The following is a 20530-nucleotide window of genomic DNA, read 5'->3' as shown; positions in this document are numbered from 1 at the left end:
AATGTTAAATGCATTGCAGAAGTGGGATTATAAGAAAGAAAGTTCTGAGTTTTTTTTTTCTCTCTCTCATTTTTTTTTTTTTTCTTTTCCCCTTTACCTTTGAGTGGCTTGTGATTGCTGCAGACATGAATGTCCAGACCTTGATTACAAGTGTGGACCAGCTTGCTGCTCGTGTGCAGGGCATACAAGATTATGTTACCAGAAATCCTATGTCAGAACCTAAGATACCGATTCCTGAACTGTTTTCCGGAGATCGATTTAAGTTTAGAAATTTCAGGAATAATTGTAAATTGTTTTTGTCCCTGAGACCCCGTTCCTCTGGAGACTCCGCTCAGCAAGTGAAAATTGTTATTTCTTTTTTACGGGGCGACCCTCAGGATTGGGCTTTCTCGCTGGCGCCAGGAGATCCGGCATTGGCTGATATTGATGCGTTTTTTCTGGCGCTCGGTTTGCTTTATGAGGAACCCAATCTTGAGATTCAGGCAGAAAAAGCCTTGCTGGCTATGTCTCAGGGCCAGGACGAGGCTGAGGTGTATTGCCAAAAATTTCGGAAATGGTCCGTGCTGACCCAGTGGAACGAGTGTGCATTGGCTGCAAATTTTAGAAATGGCCTTTCTGAAGCCATTAAGAATGTGATGGTGGGTTTTCCCATTCCCACAGGTCTGAATGATTCCATGGCCCTGGCGATTCAAATTGACCGGCGGTTGCGGGAGCGCAAAACCGCAAATTCCCTCATGGTGTTATCTGAACAGGCACCTGATTTAATGCAATGTGATAGAATCCTGACTAGAAATGAGCGGAAAATTCATAGACGCCAGAATGGCTTGTGTTACTACTGTGGTGATTCTGCACATGTTATCTCAGCATGCTCTAAGCGTCTTACTAAGGTTGTTAGTCCTGTCGCTATTGGTAATTTGCAACCTAAGTTCATTCTATCTGTAACTTTGATTTGCTCACTGTCATCGTATCCTGTCGTGGCGTTTGTAGATTCAGGTGCTGCCCTGAGTCTTATGGATCTGTCATTTGCCAAGCGTTGCGGTTTTGTTCTTGAGCCATTAGAAAATCCTATCCCTCTTAGGGGTATTGACGCTACGCCATTGGCAGAAAATAAGCCGCAGTTTTGGACACAGGATACCATGTGCATGACTCCTGAACATCGGGAGGTGATACGTTTTCTTGTTCTGCATAAGATGCATGATTTGGTTGTTTTGGGGTTGCCATGGTTACAGACCCATAATCCAGTCTTGGACTGGAAGGCAATGTCAGTGTCAAGTTGGGGCTGTCATGGAATTCATGGAGATTCCCTGCCCGTGTCTATTGCTACTTCTACGCCTTCGGAAGTTCCGGCGTATTTGTCTGATTATCAGGATGTCTTCAGCGAGTCTAGGTCAAGTGCATTGCCTCCTCATAGGGAATGTGACTGTGCAATAGATTTGATTCCAGGCAGTAAGTTTCCTAAGGGAAGACTGTTTAATCTGTCGGTACCTGAACATACCGCGATGCGTTCATATATCAAGGAGTCTCTGGAGAAGGGGCATATCCGTCCTTCTTCTTCCCCTCTTGGTGCAGGATTCTTTTTTGTGGCTAAAAAGGACGGATCTTTGAGGCCTTGTATTGACTATCGGCTTTTGAATAAGATCACTGTCAAATTTCAGTATCCTTTGCCGTTGTTGTCAGACTTGTTTGCCCGGATTAAAGGTGCCAAGTGGTTCACCAAGATAGACCTTCGTGGTGCGTACAACCTTGTGCGCATTAAGCAAGGAGATGAATGGAAAACCGCATTCAATACGCCCGAAGGTCATTTTGAGTACTTGGTGATGCCATTTGGGCTCTCTAATGCACCTTCAGTTTTTCAGTCCTTTATGCATGACATTTTCCGGAAGTATCTGGATAAATTTTTGATCGTTTATCTGGATGATATTCTGTTTTTTTCTGATGATTGGGACTCGCATGTGGAACAGGTCAGGATGGTTTTCAAGATTTTGCGTGAAAATTCTTTGTTTGTTAAAGGCTCAAAGTGTCTCTTTGGTGTACAGAAGGTTCCCTTTTTTGGGTTCATTTTTTCCCCTTCTGCTGTGGAGATGGACCCAGTCAAGGTTCGAGCTATTCATGATTGGACTCAACCCTCGTCAGTTAAGAGTCTTCAGAAGTTCTTGGGTTTTGCTAACTTCTACCGTCGTTTTATCGCTAATTTTTCTAGCGTTGTTAAACCGTTGACGGATATGACCAAGAAAGGCTCTGATGTGGCTAACTGGGCTCCTGCTGCCGTGGAGGCTTTCCAGGAGTTGAAGCGCCGGTTTACTTCAGCGCCTGTTTTGTGCCAGCCTGATGTCTCACTTCCCTTTCAGGTTGAAGTGGATGCTTCGGAGATTGGGGCAGGGGCCGTTTTGTCGCAGAGAGGCCCTGGTTGCTCTACTATGAGACCTTGTGCCTTTTTCTCTAGGAAGTTTTCGCCGGCAGAGCGAAATTATGATGTGGGCAATCGGGAGTTGTTGGCCATGAAGTGGGCATTTGAGGAGTGGCGTCATTGGCTCGAGGGTGCTAAGCATCGTGTGGTGGTCTTGACTGATCACAAAAATCTGATGTACCTCGAGTCTGCTAAACGCCTGAATCCTAGACAGGCCCGCTGGTCATTGTTTTTCTCCCGTTTTGACTTTGTGGTTTCGTATTTACCAGGTTCTAAGAATGTGAAGGCCGATGCTCTGTCTAGGAGCTTTGTGCCTGATGCTCCTGGAGTCGCTGAACCTGTGGGTATTCTTAAGGAAGGAGTTATCCTGTCAGCTATTTCTCCAGATCTGCGACGTGTGTTGCAGAGATTTCAGGCTGGTAGGCCTGACTCTTGTCCACCTGACAGATTGTTTGTGCCTGCTAAATGGACCAGCAGAGTCATTTCCGAGGTTCATTCCTCAGTGTTGGCAGGGCACCCGGGAATTTTTGGCACCAGAGATCTGGTGGCCAGGTCCTTTTGGTGGCCTTCCTTGTCAAGAGATGTGCGGTCATTTGTGCAGTCCTGTGGTACTTGTGCTCGAGCTAAGCCTTGCTGTTCTCGTGCCAGCGGGTTGCTCTTGCCCTTGCCTGTCCCGAAGAGACCTTGGACACACATCTCTATGGATTTCATTTCAGATCTTCCGGTGTCTCAGGGCATGTCTGTCATCTGGGTGATATGTGATCGTTTCTCCAAGATGGTCCATCTGGTTCCTTTGCCCAAACTGCCTTCCTCTTCTGATCTGGTTCCTGTGTTCTTCCAGAACGTGGTTCGTTTGCACGGCATTCCTGAGAATATTGTGTCGGACAGAGGATCCCAGTTTGTTTCCAGGTTCTGGCGATCCTTTTGTGGTAGGATGGGCATAGATTTGTCGTTTTCGTCCGCTTTTCATCCACAGACTAACGGACAAACGGAACGAACTAATCAGACTCTGGAGGCGTATTTGAGGTGTTTTGTCTCTTCTGATCAGGATGATTGGGTGACCTTCTTGCCGTTGGCTGAATTTGCCCTTAATAATCGGGCTAGTTCTGCCACCTTGGTTTCGCCATTTTTCTGCAACTCTGGTTTCCACCCTCGTTTTTCCTCGGGACATGTGGAGCCTTCTGACTGTCCTGGGGTGGATTCTGTGGTGGATAGGTTGCAGCGGATCTGGAATCATGTGGTGGACAACTTGAAGTTGTCACAGGAGAAGGCTCAGCGTTTTGCCAACCGCCGCCGCGGTGTGGGTCCCCGACTTCGTGTTGGGGATTTGGTATGGCTGTCTTCTCGATTTGTTCCTATGAAGGTCTCCTCTCCCAAATTTAAGCCTCGATTCATTGGTCCTTACAAGATATTGGAGATCCTTAATCCTGTATCCTTTTGCCTGGATCTTCCGGTGTCGTTTGCCATTCACAACGTATTTCATAGGTCCTTGTTGCGGCGTTACGTTGTGCCTGTGGTTCCTTCTGCTGAGCCTCCTGCTCCGGTGTTGGTTGAGGGCGAGTTGGAGTACGTGGTGGAGAAGATCTTAGATTCTCGTCTCTCCAGGCGGAGGCTTCAGTACCTGGTCAAGTGGAAGGGCTATGGTCAGGAGGATAATTCCTGGGTGGTCGCCTCTGATGTGCATGCGGCCGATTTAGTTCGTGCCTTTCACGCCGCTCATCCTGATCCCCCTGTGGTCTTGGTGAGGGTTCGGTGACCCCTCACTAAGGGGGGGGTACTGTTGTGAATTTACTTTTTGGCTCCCTCTAGTGGCTACTAGTGATTTGACTCTGGGTTTGTCAGTCATTCCTTTTATGCTCACCTGGGTCGTTAGGTCAGGGGTGTTGCTATATAAGCTCCCTGGACCTTCAGTTCAATGCCTGGCAACGTTGATATCAGAGCTAATCCTTAGTGCTCTTGTCTACTGATCCTGGTTCCTGCTTGATTAAGCTAAGTCTGTTTTTTTGCTTTTTGCAATTCGTTATTGTTTGCATTTTTTGTCCAGCTTGTATATCTGTATCCTGACCTTGCTGGAAGCTCTAGGGCGGCTGGTGTTCTCCCCCCGGGCCGTTAGACGGTTCGGGGGTTCTTGAATCTCCAGCGTGGATTTTTGATAGGGTTTTTGTTGACCATATAAGTTATCTTACTATATTCTGCTATTAGTAAGTGGGCCTCTCTGTGCTAAACCTAGTTCATCTCTGTGTTTGTCATTTCCTCTTACCTCACCGTTATTATTTGTGGGGGGCTTGTATCCTACTTTTGGGGTCCTTTCTCTGGAGGCAAGAGAGGTCTTTGTTTTCCTCTTCTAGGGGTAGTTAGCTCTCCGGCTGGCGCGAGACATCTAGCGACCAACGTAGGCATGTTCCCCGGCTACTTCTAGGGTTGGCGTTAGGAGTAGATATATGGTCAACCCAGTTACCACTGCCCTATGAGCTGGATTTTTGTACTTTGCAGACTTGCTGATATCTCTGAGACCCTCGCCATTGGGGTCATAACACTTTCCCCCATCTCACGTGACCCCCCCAACGAACCTATCCATTACAGTAAATGGCTGCCCACTCTCCCCAGTCCCACAAGCTCGCTGCCTCGGGGTTATCCTTGACGCTGATCTCTCCTTCAAACCACATATCCAAGCCCTTTCCACTTCCTGCCGACTTCAACTCAAAAATATTGCACGAATCCGTTCATTCCTCAACCAAGAATCTGCAAAAACCCTAGTCCATGCCCTCATCATCTCTCGTCTTGACTACTGCAACCTCCTGCTCTGTGGCCTCCCTGTTATGACCCCAATGGCGAGGGTCTCAGAGGAACAAGTAAGTCTGCGAAGTACAAAAATCCAGCTCATAGGGCAGTGGTAACTGGGTTGACCATATATCTACTCCTAACGCCAACACTAGAAGTAGCCGGGGAACATGCCTACGTTGGTCGCTAGATGTCTCGCGCCAGCCGGAGGACTAACTACCCCTAGAAGAGGAAAACAAAGACCTCTCTTGCCTCCAGAGAATAGACCCCAAAAGTTGGATACAAGCCCCCCACAAATAATAACGGTGAGGTAAGAGGAAATGACAAACACAGAGATGAACTAGGTTTAGCAAAGAGAGGCCCACTTACTAATAGCAGAATGTAGTAAGATAACTTATATGGTCAACAAAAACCCTATCAAAAATCCACACTGGAAATTCAAGAACCCCCGAACCGTCTAACGGCCCGGGGGGAGAACTCCAGCCTCCCTAGAGCTTCCAGCAAGGTTAGGATACAGATTATGTACAAGCTGGACAAAAATGCAAACAAAAACAAATAGCAAAAAGCAAGAAAGCAGACTTAGCCTAATCTAGCAGGAACCAGGATCAGTAGACAAGAGCACAACAGATTAGCTCTGATTACAACGTTGCCAGGCATTGAACTGAAGGTCCAGGGAGCTTATATAGCAACACCCCTGACCTAACGACTCAGGTGAGCATACAAGGGATGGCAGACATTCCCAGAGTCAAATCACTAGTAACCACTAGAGGGAGCCAAAAAGGTAAATTCACAACACCTCCCCTCAAACACTCTCGCACCCCTCCAATCTATTCTAAACTCTGCTGCCCGACTAATCCACCTGTCCCCCCGCTATTCTCCGGCCTCTCCCCTCTGTCAATCCCTTCACTGGCTCCCCATTGCCCAGAGACTCCAGTACAAAACCCTAACCATGACGTACAAAGCAATCCACAACCTGTCTCCTCCTTACATCTGTGACCTCATCTCCCGGTACTTTCCTACACGCAACCTCCGATCCTCACAAGATCTCCTTCTCTACTCCCCTCTTATCTCCTCTTCCCACAATCGTATACAAGATTTCTCTCGCGTATCACCCCTACTCTGGAACCCTTTACCACAACACATCAGAGTCTCGCCCACCATCGAAACCTTCCAAAAGAATCTGAAGACCCACCTCTTCCGACAAGCCTACAACCTGCAGTAACCACCGATCAACCAACCGCTGCACGATCAGCTCTATCCTCACCTACTGTATTCTCACCCATCCCTTGTAGATTGTGATCCCTCGCGGGCAGGGTCCTCACTCCTCCTGTACCAGTTATGACTTGTATTGTTCAAGATTATTGTACTTGTTTTTATTATGTATACCCCTCCTCACTTGTAAAGCGCCATGGAATAAATGGCGCTATAACAATAAATAATAATAATAATAATAATAATAATAAATCATGAGTCCCGTGGCATGTCACAGGCTGCAAGATTGTTGTGGAAAGTTTAAAAGTATCTTGGCACCAAACAAAGTGTTAGTAATGCTTTCCTCTAAGGTTGTTTTGGTGCTTAAAGTGTATGTTTAAAATAACCTAAAATATGCCTTACCAATATTTTTTTATTCTGTTAACATTTTGTTAATGTGGATTTCCCATTATGATTAAACCGTTTCATGGTTCTTTAAACAGTTCTGCTGTCTACAAAGTTTCATCTGTTATTGGTAATTCCATTCTTATCTGTGTTTGATTTGCAAAGATTTATTAAGCTCTGAAGGTCCTGTTTAGTTGGACAGCTATATTAAAATAACAATACTTTTGTTTTGAGCCAGACACAAAATCATGGTCTACCACGGTTTTGAGTCCAGCAAGAAAACCGCATATGGAGCAAAAATTAGCCAACTAGAGTCACTTGCGGACCCCAGCCAGATCATAGAAATGAATGGAGCGTATGCCCAGTATGCCCAAATGTAATGTTAACCCAGCCATATTCACACTGCAATCCAAATCCATCACACACAAAGTGGTGATGTCTACGGTCATTGCATATTTATGCAAAGATTTTCATAGAAGATGACAGTCACTTTACATAAACTGGCCAACGTCAAAAGTAATCACTTTTTTTTTTTCCCTGGAATTCTTTTTATAGTGCAACGTAATTTGGCTAAACAATGTTTGCTAGGTATAATGGGCTTCAGGGCTGGTGCAAGGGTTTTTGCCACCCTAGGTGAAAGCTAATTTTGCTGCCCCCTTGACCCCGCCCATTGGCTCCACCCATTAACACGCCCTGCCTTACTACTGGGGTGAAAATAAATGAATGACTACAACCAATGGCACTCGTGCTTAGCTGTAGAGGTTATAAATCCAGGAGTAACCTGACCTTGTTCCTCAGTGATGGTGCAAACTCTTTACTAGTCTGCGGTTCCCTCCAGGGTGAATGGTCTGGTGTCACGAATATGGTGGAAGCCGAAACTATCCCCACTCAATAGGTGAGAGTGTCAACTAATGCTGCTCAGGCAATAACCTCGACTCTGCATAATGAAATGTAAACAGACATTAGCCCCCACAGAATGCCGACCCCTGGCTTATGACATCACTATGACATCGCTGGAGGCGGAGTTACAACTCAGGTAGCAGAGATGTACATACAGACATTACCTCCTCTGCCAGGTATAACCTCTTCCCATCACTGACCAGTCACGGTGTATGAAGTATTAACCCTGTGTATGTCATAATAAACCATGTATGCTACTGTAATCCCTTAATGCTAAATTAACTTCTCTGATGACCACTATGTTTTTTGATGCAACTAAAATGGGGCATTAGCAAAGCTAGCACTCAATGTCTCGGGAACCAAAGCAACACAAACATTGATTTTTGCGGCACAAACCAGCACAAACGAATGGTGTATTCATTTTTAAAATTTAAGAACATGGGGTGGAAAGTGGGTGGAGTTTCCGCAAATTGAGCGCGCAATATCTCGGAAACCAAAGCGGTGCAAATGTTTATTTTTGCAGCACAAACCAGCACAAATGCAGCACAAACGAATGGTGTATTCATTTTTAAAATTTAAGAACATGGGGTGGAAAGTGGGCGGAGCTTCATAAAAATATAACGTGCAATATCTCGGGAACCAAAGCGGCGCAAACGTTCGTTTTTGCGGCACAAACCAGCACAAACGCAGCACAAACCAATGGTGTATTTTTATTCATCTTTTGAGAACATGGGGTGCCAACTTCACACAGCTCTACATCTGCCTCTGGTCTCTGACAAACAGATCACTCTTTTTACAGTAACCTGCTTCCCTTATCCAAGATTTTGTGCAAAAGTCATTGGTGTCTGGGATGATGCAAGTGCAGTAAGGTCCTGTTGACGTTGTGAGAGCCAGATTATAGATCTGTGCATGCGCCTCCCCTTCTGAGAGACAACTTCCTGAAATGGCTGCACTTGCATGAATTTTTGGTTAGGGTTGACAGGTCACTGAAGCAAGAATGACCTGTCAGAGACTGAAGGGGGTAGAATGGGGAGCAAGGCAGGAGAGATAAGTGCAGTGACTAAACAGGAAAATGAAAATTCTGCAAGAAAAGTAAAGATTAAAGGAACTGTACACACATACCATTAGTTAGCACTATACAATCCTGATGTCAGGTTTATTCTCCTTTGCGATTCCCCCACTTTGCTCTATCACTGTGAAAAACCACAAAGCAAAATAAGTTCACATTTCTTTAAGCACTCAGTGTAGGGATTAGATGCCCAACAGATTTTTTTGTTTTCCAAGCTGAAAATCTGCTGTGTGTTACAGTACCAGTACCAGTGAGTGAGATTTTATGACATTTCATTATTTACAAAGCGGTAAATCCACTGCAGACACCATAATTTGTTGAAATTCTCGTGGACCCCAAATGCAGCAAATTTTTTATCCGGATTTTTATATCAGAAAGTCCACTTGATTTTTTCAGTAAAAGAGGAGAGCAGGGCAGGCCAGACAGGTGCTGGTAGTGGGCGACTCAATTATTAGGGGAACAGATAGGGCAATCTGTCACAAAGACACGGTGTGCTGCCTACCTGGCACTCGAGTCTGACACATGGCTGATTGGGTGGACAGATTACTGGGTGGTCATGGTGCACATTGGCACAAATGACAAAGTTAGAGGTAGGTGGAAGGTCCTTAAAAACGATTTCAGAGAATTAGGCTGCAAGCTGAAAGCAAGGACCTCCAATGTGGTATTTTCCGAAATACTGCCTGTACCAGGTGCCACGCCAGATAGGCAACAGGAGATTAGGGAGGTTAATAAGTGGCTCAAGAATTGGTGTAGGAAGGAGGGGTTTGGGTTTCTGCAGAACTGGGCCAACTTCTCAGTTGGCTATAGGTTCTACGCTAGGGATGGGCTGCACCTCAATGGAGAAGGTGCAGATGTGCTGGGGGAAAAAATGGCTAGAAGGTTGGAGGAGTGTTTAAACTAGGGATTGGGGGGGAGGGTATTCATTTTATAGGAGGGGAAGATAGTGCAGATAGAGAGCTGAGCTCAAATAAGGAAGTTGGGGGTGGCGGTGGCATTGGGGGTCGGGTTAGAACAATTAATAATTTAAGAAAGAATAGAGGTGTAGAGAGATACATAAAGTGCATGTATACTAATGCCAGAAGTCTCGCCAACAAAATGGACGAATTAGAATTAATGTTGTTGGAGCATAATGATGACATGGTGGGGATATCTGAGACGTGGCTGGATGAGAGCCATGACTGGGCTGTTAACTTGCAGGGCTATAGCCTGTTCAGAAATGACCGAATGGATAGGCGAGGGGGAGGAGTGTGTCTATATGTAAAATCATCCTTAAAACCCATCCTGTGTGATAATATAGGTGAATCTAATGAAAATGTAGAGTCCCTGTGGGTGGAGATAAGGGGAGGGAAAAAAATAATAAATTACTGATAGGGGTTTGTTATAAGTCTCCAAAAATAAGGGAAGCAACAGAGAAAATCCTCATAAAGCAAATAGATGAAGCTGCGACTCAAGGAGAAGTCATTATTATGGGGGACTTCAACTACCCTGAAATAGATTGGGGAACAGAAGGCTGCAGTTCCAGCAAAGGTAATCGGTTTTTGACAACTATGAGAGACAATTACCTTTCCTAACTAGTTCACCAACTAACATAGGACCCGTTGAAGCATGTAAGATGCAAAACGGCCGTAGTCCTCTTTTTCTGTGTGTTCTGCTAACGTCCCTCCCTTGCTTGTCCACTTTGTGCAAATGAAATAAAGGACAAAAGGTTTTTTTATTCCATGGAAGGTTTGAGTTGTGCGGCTGTTTTCTTATTATTATTAAAAAATGATAGTGTTGGCCCCCTTAAAAATAGTCTGGGTGAAATGGTGGATGAGGAAGAGGAAAAAGCCAATATGCTAAAAGACTTTTTTTCATCAGTATTTACACAAGAAAATTCCACGGCTGACAATATGATCAGTGATAACAAAAATTCCCCATTAAGTGTTACCTGCTTAACCCAGCAGGAAGTACGGCGGCGTCTAAAAATCACAAAAATTGACAAATCTCCGGGCCCAGATGGGATGCACCCCCGAGTACTGCAGGAATTAAGTACAGTCATTGATAGACCATTATTTTTAATCTTTAAAGACTCCATAATAACAGGGTCTGTACCACAAAAAGGGGACAAAAAACTGAACACGGAAATTATAGGCCAGTAAGCTTAACCTCTACTGTGGGTAAAATCCTGGAGGGCATTCTAAGGGATGCTATGCTGGAGTATCTGTAGAGGAATAACCTCATGACCCAGTATCAGCACGGGTTTACTAGGGACCGTTCATGTCAGACTAATTTGATCAATTTCTATGAAGATGTAAGTTCCGGACTGGACCAAGGGAACCCAGTGGATGTAGTGTATATGGACTTTTCAAAAGCTTTTGATACGGTGCCACACAAAAGGTTGATACATAAAATGAGAATAATGGGGATAGGGGAAAATATGTGTAAGTGGGTTAAGAGCTAGCTCAGGGATAGGAAACAAAGGGTGGATATTAATGGAGCACACTGGGATTGGGTCGCGGTTAGCAGTGGGGTACCACAGGGGTCAGTATTGGGCCCTCTTCTTTTTAACATATTTATTAATGACCTTGTAGGGGGCATACAGAGCAGAATTTCAATATTTGCAGATGACACTAAACTCTGCAGGGTAATCAATACGAAGGAGGACAATTTTATATTACAGGATGATTTATGTAAACTAGAATCTTGGGCTGATAAATGGCAAATGAGCTTTAATGGGGATAAATGCAAGGTCATGCACTTGGGTAGAAGTAATAAGATGTATAATGTAACTATGTGCTTAATTCTAAAACTCTGGGCAAAACCGTCAATGAAAAAGACCTGGGAGTATGGGTGGATGACAAACTCACATTTAGTGGCCAGTGTCAGGCAGCTGCTTCAAAGGCAAATACAATAATGGGATGCATTAAAAGAGGCATATATGCTCATGAGGAGAACATAATTTTACTTCTATACAAGTCACTAGTTTGACCACACTTAGAATACTGTGCACAGTTCTGGTCTCCGGTGTATAAGAAAGACATAGCTGAACTAGAGCGGGTGCAGAGAAGAGCGACCAAGGTTATTAGGGGACTCTGGGGTCTGCAATACCAAGATAGATTATTACACTTGGGGTTATTTAGTTTGGCAAAATGAAGGCTAAGGGCTAAGGGGTGATCTTATTTTAATGTATAAATATATGAGGGGACAGTATAAAGACCTTTCTGATGATCTTTTTGAATATAGACCTGAGACAGGGACAAGGGGGCATCCTCTACGTCTAGAGGAAAGAAGGTTTAAGCATAATAACAGATGTGGATTCTTTACTGTAAGAGCAGTGAGACTATGGAACTCTCTGCCGTATGATGTTGTAATGAGTGATTTATTACTTAAATTTAAGAGGGGACTGGATGCCTTTCTTGAAAAGTATAATGTTACAGGGTATATATACTAGATTCCTTGTTAGGGTGTTTATCCAGGGAACTAGGAACTAGTCTGATTACCGTATGTGGAGTCGGGAAGGAATTTTTTCCCCAATGTGGAGCTTACTCTTTGCCACATGGGTTTTTTTGCCTTCCTCTGGATCAACATGTTAGGGCATGTTAGGTTAGGCTCTGGGTTGAACTAGATAGACTTAAAGTCTTCCTTCAACCTTAATAACTATGTTACTGTGTTATGTGAATTACAACAACAGCCCTTCTTAGGGCTAATGATAATCAATAGTAATACTCCTGTTAGCAGCACTTAGGGAGAGATTGTGATGAAGGGATAGTGTAGGATAGAATAGGGTGAATAGCATATCCTTTATGCTGCAGGCTGCAACTCATACCGAAACCCATTCTCAGGGCTAATAATATTGTTTTTGCTCCTAATCCTGCCAATTGTTCTGAGTAGGCAAATATTATACACCATTTGAACTGTGGCAGTTGTGAATCAAAAGCATACAGCCAGACTGGGTTGGATCTCAATAGCATTGTTATATTGATACTGCAGTCTTATATGTCCATCTGAGGTGTGCAAATGTGTCTGGCATTGTAACATTGAATTTTTTTTTTTGAGCTGTTAAATTTTATACGGCATTTATCTTGCAACAATTGGGCCTCAGCCCCCCCAAAAAATAATTTGCTAAATGAATTCCTTTGCTATATTTATACTACAGTTACATACCTGTATGTCCATCTGAATTGGGAATATTTTGCTGGTATTGTAATATTGCAATTTTTTTGAGCAGCTAAATTTTATGCAGCATTTTTGTGCTACAATTGGGCCTCAACCCCCCCAAAAAGAAATGTTTTGTTAAAAAATTTCAAGTGCTATATTTATAGTGCAGTCTTATACATCCATCTAAGGTGTGCAAATTTGCAAGGCATTGTAATTCAGCATTTTTTTAGCTGTAAAATTTTATACAGCATTTATTGTGCTACATTGAGCCTCAAAACTCAACCTCCCCCCAAAAAAAAGTTTGTTATAAAAATTGTATTGCTATATTGATACTGCGGTCTTATACGTCCATCGGAAGAGGGCACATTTTGCTGAAATTGTAATACTGCAATTTTTTCCAGCAATATCATTTTACATGGCATTTATCATGCTAGAGTTGGGTCTTAACCCCCAAAAAAATCTTTTACAAATAGCATTGCTATATTGATACTGCAGTCTTATACGTTCATCTAAAGTGGTTACATTTTGCTGGCATTTTAGACCTGCAATTTTTTTTCTGCAGTAACATTTTATACTGCATTTATCATGCTATAGTTGGGTCTCAAACCCCCCACAAAAAATTCTCTAGTTACAAATAACATTTATATATTGATGCTGCAGTCTTATACATCCATCTGAAGTGGTCACATTTTTCAGGCATTGTAATTCTGCATTTTTTCAGCAGTGTCATTTTTTAAGGCACTTATCCTGCCAAAGTTGGGCCTGAAACCCCCCAAAAAATTGTTTGTTAAAAATAACCGAATTGCTATATTGACACTGCAGTCTTATACGTCCATCTGTAGTGGGCAAATTTTGCTGGTATTGTAATACTGTCTGCAATGTTTTGTCAACTGGCATACATTATACATAATTTAAAATAGGCAAGGGTCATGGTAAGGGATGGGGAAGTTGCTGATGGTGAGCTTAGAGGCCGAGGATGTGGGCAAAATGAAACTGTGTCTGCCATGTGAGCACAACAAACACACACATCATGTCGATCTAGCTTTCTGTCCCACTTTGTAGGGGGGAGCCGAACACCACTCTTGAAACCTGATCAGTGTTAAAAGATTGTTGGATGGATAGCAGATATGCTTCTATTTATTTTGCCAGCACCACTCTGTCTAACACACGGTCCAGTCTCAGTAGCCATGATTCTGGACCACATAATCCTCACCCTGATTCTCCTTCCTCCTATCATGCTGAGTGCCCAGAGACAAGTAATCCCACATAGTGATGAGCGAATATACTCGTTACTTGAGATTTCCTGAGCACACTCAGGTGTCCTCTGAGTATTTTTTAGTGCTCAGAGATTTAGTTTTCATCGCCTCAGCTGACTGTTTTACAGCTATTAGCCAGGCTAACTACATGTGGGGGTTGCCTGGTTGCTAGGGAATCACCACATGTAATCAAGCAGGCTAGTAGCTGGAAATCATCCAGCTGCAGCGAAGAAAACTAAATCTCCGAGCACTAAAAAATACTCTGAGGACACCCGAGCATGCTCGGGAAATTTCGAGTAACGAGTATATTCGCTCATCACTAATCCCACACTTGGACACTCCGAAAAGCTGTTCACAATTCCATTTATAGATTTTGGCCTATCATCCTTCCCGTTTCAATCGGGACATAAGGAAATTGCATGGAGTGATGCTCAAATATTTCAGCAGCTACGCTAACAAGAAAGCTATGGTGGGAAAATGCAATTGCTGTTGCAAGAGCTGGATGACGATGAGACTCAATTACCAGCAAGTGGTGGTGTCACGCCAGCAAGTCAGAAGGACATCCAGGGTGCAGAAGTGGAAGATGAGTTGGTGGATGATGAAGTCACTGACCCAACCTGGAGCAAGGACTGCAGCACACGGGGGGATCTTCAGCACCAAAACAGGCAGGAAGAGGCAGTGCAGTGGCCAGATACACAAGGCAGGGAACTGTTCCCCAGAGCACCAACAAGGGTGAAGTTGCCAAGCCAAGGTTTAGGTATTCTCAAGTCTGGCCCTTTTTTAAAGACAGTCCAGTTAATCTAAAAAAGGAAATTTGCAGCATGTACCATGCCAGCATCAGCAGGGGCAGCACAATTACCAGTCTGACCACCACCAGCATGGTCAGGCACACACAAGCAAAGCACCCGACTACTTGGGCCAAATGCTAGGGTCCAGAAACAATGGCTGTGGGTAACACCACTGCCTCTTCCTCTGTTCTACATGCATGTCAATCCCATGTCCATGATGTAGGCGAAGATGCCTCCCGCACTGCGCCTGTGATTGCACACTTGCAACCACATCCATGTCCCTGTCCCAGCACAGTGTTCAGTTGTCCCTACCCCTGTCCTTGCAATGCAAGTGCAAATACACAGCCACCCACCCACAGACACTAATACTAAATGGCCACATTTCCAGAATGCTTGCTGTCATGATTCTCAATGGCGAGAGAACATAGCCCAGCATATATGAGAACTAGCTCTTGGAAGATGGAAACTATACTGACCATGAACTAAACCTGCCGCACAACTAGAAGTGGCCGGGTAGCATGCCTACGTTTTTTAACCCTAGATGCCCAGCGCCAGCCGGAGAACTACCTAATCCTAGCAGAGGAAAAGACAGTCCTGGCTCACCTCTAGAGAAATTTTCCCAAAAGGCAGACAGAGGCCCCCACATATATTGGCGGTGATTTTAGATGAAATGACAAACGTAGTATGAAAATAGGTTTAGCAAAATCGAGGTCCGCTTTCTAGATAGCAGGAAGACAGAAAGGACACTTTCATGGTCAGCAGAAAACCCTATCAAAACACCATCCAGAAATTCCTTTAAGACTCTAGCATTAACTCATAACACCAGAGTGGCAATTTCCGATCACAAGAGCTTTCCAGACACAGTAACGAAACAGCAGCTGTGAACAGGAACAAAATGCAAAAACACACAAGGACAAAAGTCCAACTTAGCTGGGAGTTGTCTAGTAGCAGGAACAAGCACAGAAGGCTTCTGATTACATTGTTGACCGGCAAGAAACTGACAGAGGAGCAAGGTTATATAGCGACTCCCACATCCTGATAGGAGCAGGTGAACAGAGGGGATGATGCACACAAGTTCAATTCCACAAGTGGCCACCGGGGGAGCCCAGAATCCAATTTCACAACAGTACCCCCCCCTCAAGGAGGGGGCACCGAACCCTCACCAGAACCACCAGGGCGATCAGGATGAGCCCTATGAAAGGCACGGACAAGATCGGAGGCATGAACATCAGAGGCAGTGACCCAAGAATTATCCTCCTGACCGTATCCCTTCCATTTGACCAGATACTGGAGTCTCCGTCTGGAAACACGAGAGTCTAAGATCTTTTCCACAACGTACTCCAACTCACCCTCAACCAACACCGGAGCAGGAGGCTCAACGGAAGGCACAACCGGTACCTCATACCTGCGCAACAATGACCGATGAAAAACATTATGAATCGAAAAGGATGCAGGGAGGTCCAAACGGAAGGACACAGGGTTAAGAATCTCCAATATCTTATACGGGCCGATGAACCGAGGCTTAAACTTAGGAGAAGAAACCCTCATAGGGACAAAACGAGAAGACAACCACACCAAGTCCCCAACACAAAGCCGAGGACCAACACGACGACGGCGGTTGGCAAAAAGCTGAGTCTTCTCCTGGGACAACTTCAAATTGTCCACCACCTGCCCCCAAATCTGATGCAACCTCTCCACCACAGCATCCACTCCAGGACAATCCGAAGATTCCACTTGACCGGAGGAAAATCGAGGATGAAACCCCAAATTACAGAAAAACGGGGACACCAAGGTGGCAGAGCTGGCCCGATTATTGAGGGCGAACTCCGCCAAAGGCAAAAAAGCAACCCAATCATCCTGATCCGCAGACACAAAACACCTCAAATATGTCTCCAAGGTCTGATTAGTCCGCTCGGTCTGGCCATTAGTCTGAGGATGGAAAGCAGACGAAAAAGACAAATCTATGCCCATCCTAGCACAGAATGCCCGCCAAAATCTAGACACGAATTGGGTCCCTCTGTCAGAAACGATATTCTCAGGAATACCATGCAAACGAACAACATTTTGAAAAAACAGAGGAACCAACTCGGAAGAAGAAGGCAACTTAGGCAAGGGAACCAGATGGACCATCTTAGAGAAACGGTCACACACCACCCAGATGACAGACATCTTCTGAGAAACAGGCAGATCCGAAATAAAATCCATCGAGATGTGTGTCCAAGGCCTCTTCGGGATAGGCAAGGGCAACAACAATCCACTAGCCCGAGAACAACAAGGCTTGGCCCGAGCACAAACGTCACAAGACTGCACAAAGCCTCGCACATCTCGTGACAGGGAAGGCCACCAGAAGGACCTTGCCACCAAATCCCTGGTACCAAAGATTCCAGGATGACCTGCCAACGCAGAAGAATGAACCTCAGAGATGACTCTACTGGTCCAATCATCAGGAACAAACAGTCTACCAGGTGGGCAACGATCAGGTCTATCCGCCTGAAACTCCTGCAAGGCCCGCCGCAGGTCTGGAGAAACGGCAGACAATATCACTCCATCTTTAAGGATACCTGTGGGCTCAGAATTACCAGGGGAGTCAGGCTCAAAACTCCTAGAAATCTTGCCTTAACATTCTTAGAACCCGGTAGGTACGACACCACAAAATTAAACCGAGAGAAAAACAACGACCAGCGCGCCTGTCTAGGATTCAGGCGCCTGGCAGACTCAAGGTAAATTAAATTTTTGTGGTCAGTCAATACCACCACCTGATGTCTGGCCCCCTCAAGCCAGTGACGCCACTCCTCAAAAGCCCACTTCATGGCCAAAAGCTCCCGATTCCCAATATCATAATTCCGCTCGGCGGGCGAAAATTTACGGGAAAAAAAAGCACAAGGTCTCATCACGGAGCAGTCGGAACTTCTCTGCGACAACACCGCCCCAGCTCCGATTTCAGAAGCGTCGACCTCAACCTGAAAAGGAAGAGCAACATCAGGCTGACGCAACACTGGGGCGGAAGAAAAGCGGCGCTTGAGCTCCCGAAAGGCCTCCACAGCATCAGGGGACCAATCAGCAACATCAGCACCCTTCTTAGTCAAATCAGTCAATGGTTTTACAACATCAGAAAAACCAGCAATAAATCGACGATAAAAGTTAGCAAAGCCCAAAAATTTCTGAAGACTCTTAAGAGAAGAGGGTTGTGTCCAATCACCAATAGCCTGAACCTTGACAGGATCCATCTCGATGGAAGAGGGGGAAAAAATGTATCCCAAGAAAGAAATCTTTTGAACCCCAAAAACACACTTAGAACCCTTCACACACAAGGAATTAGACCGCAAAACCTGAAAAACCCTCCTGACCTGCTGGACATGAGAGTCCCAGTCATCCGAAAAAATCAGAATATCATCCAGATACACAATCATAAATTTATCCAAATAATCGCGGAAAATGTCATGCATAAAGGACTGGAAGACTGAAGGGGCATTTGAAAGACCAAAAGGCATCACCAAATACTCAAAATGGCCCTCGGGCGTATTAAATGCGGTTTTCCACTCATCCCCCTGCTTGATTCGCACCAAATTATACGCCCCACGGAGATCAATCTTAGAGAACCACTTGGCCCCCTTTATACGAGCAAACAAATCAGTAAGCAGTGGTAACGGATATTGATATTTAACCGTGATTTTATTCAAAAGTCGATAATCAATACACGGCCTCAAAGAGCCGTCTTTCTTAGACACAAATAAAAAACCGGCTCCTAAGGGAGATGACGAAGGACGAATATGTCCCTTTTCCAAGGACTCCTTTATATATTCTCGCATAGCAGCGTGTTCAGGCACAGACAGATTAAATAAACGACCCTTAGGGTATTTACTACCCGGAATCAAGTCTATGGCACAATCGCACTCCCGGTGCGGAGGTAGTGAACCAACCTTGGGTTCTTCAAAAACGTCACGAAAGTCAGACAAGAATTCAGGAATCTCAGAGGGAATAGATGATGAAATGGAAACCAAAGGTACGTCCCCATGAGTTCCTTTACATCCCCAGCTTAACACAGACATAGCTCTCCAGTCGAGGACTGGGTTATGAGATTGCAGCCATGGCAATCCCAGCACCAAAACATCATGTAGATTATACAGCACCAGAAAGCGAATAACCTCCTGGTGATCCGGATTAACACGCATAGTCACTTGTGTCCAGTATTGTGGTTTATTACTAGCCAATGGGGTGGAGTCAATCCCTTTCAGAGGTATCGGAGCCTCCAGTGGCTCCAAATCATACCCACAGCGTTTGGCAAAGGACCAATCCATAAGACTCAAAGCAGCGCCAGAGTCGACATAGGCGTCCGCGGTAATAGATGACAAAGAACAAATCAGGGTCACAGATAGAATAAACTTAGACTGTAAAGTGCTAATTGAAACAGACTTGTCAGGCTTCTTAGTACGCTTAAAGCATGCTGATATAACATGAGTTGAATCACCACAATAGAAGCACAACCCATTTTTTCGTCTAAAATTCTGCCGCTCGCTTCTGGACAGAATTCTATCACATTGCATATTTTCTGGCGTTTTCTCAGTAGACACCGCCAAATGGTGCACAGGTTTGCGCTCCCGCAGACGCCTATCGATCTGAATAGCCATCGTCATGGACTCATTCAGACTCGCAGGCACAGGGAACCCCACCATAACATCCTTAATGGCATCAGAGAGACCTTCTCTGAAAATCGCCGCCAGGGCGCACTCATTCCACTGAGTAAGCACAGACCATTTGCGGAATTTTTGGCAGTATATTTCAGCTTCATCTTGCCCCTGAGACAAGGACATCAAGGCCTTTTCCGCCTGAAGCTCTAAATGAGGTTCCTCATAAAGCAACCCCAAGGCCAGAAAAAACGCATCCACATTGAGCAACGCAGGATCCCCTGGTGCCAATGCAAAAGCCCAGTCTTGAGGGTCGCCCCGGAGCAAGGAAATTACAATCCTGACCTGCTGTGCAGGGTCTCCGGCAGAGCGAGACTTCAGGGACAAAAACAATTTGCAATTATTTTTAAAATTTTGAAAGTGAGATCTATTCCCCGAGAAGAATTCAGGCAAAGGAATTCTAGGCTCAGACATAGGTGCATGAACAACAAAATCTTGCAAATTTTGTACCTTTGTGGCGAGATTATTCAAACCTGTAGCTACACTCTGAAGATCCATTTGAAACAGGTGAACACAGAGCCATTCAAGGATTAGAAGGAGAGAAAGAGAGGAAGGCTGCAGTATAGGCAGACTAGCAAGTGATTCAATTAAGAGCACACTCAGAACTAGAGGAAAAAAAAAAAAAAAAAATTGTAGCAGACTTTCTCCTTCTCAGCCAGTAATTTAACCCTTTTTTGGGCCGGTCAAACTGTCATGATTCTCAATGGCGAGAGAACATAGCCCAGCATATATGAGAACTAGCTCTTGGAAGATGGAAACTATACTGACCATGAACTAAACCTGCCGCACAACTAGAAGTGGCCGGGTAGCATGCCTACGTTTTTTAACCCTAGATGCCCAGCGCCAGCCGGAGAACTACCTAATCCTAGCAGAGGAAAAGACAGTCCTGGCTCACCTCTAGAGAAATTTTC

At 44.8% G+C, this 20530-nt stretch overlaps 1 long non-coding RNA gene across 1 annotated transcript in view; it reads right to left on the bottom strand.

Moving 5' to 3' along the window:
* LOC143813594 (uncharacterized) overlaps window positions 1-7882 on the bottom strand; it is a 33362-nt gene extending 25480 nt beyond the window's left edge. Inside the window, exon 1 of the long non-coding RNA XR_013223613.1 lies at window positions 7571-7882. This is a non-coding gene — a long non-coding RNA (uncharacterized LOC143813594). The remainder of the gene's footprint in view (window positions 1-7570) is intronic.
* Window positions 7883-20530: the final 12648 nt, after the last annotated feature.

The sequence above is a fragment of the Ranitomeya variabilis genome, chromosome 1, assembly GCF_051348905.1.
Source record: "Ranitomeya variabilis isolate aRanVar5 chromosome 1, aRanVar5.hap1, whole genome shotgun sequence".
Lineage (NCBI taxonomy): Eukaryota > Metazoa > Chordata > Amphibia > Anura > Dendrobatidae > Ranitomeya > Ranitomeya variabilis.
This window is presented reverse-complemented; position numbering and strand designations above follow the sequence as displayed.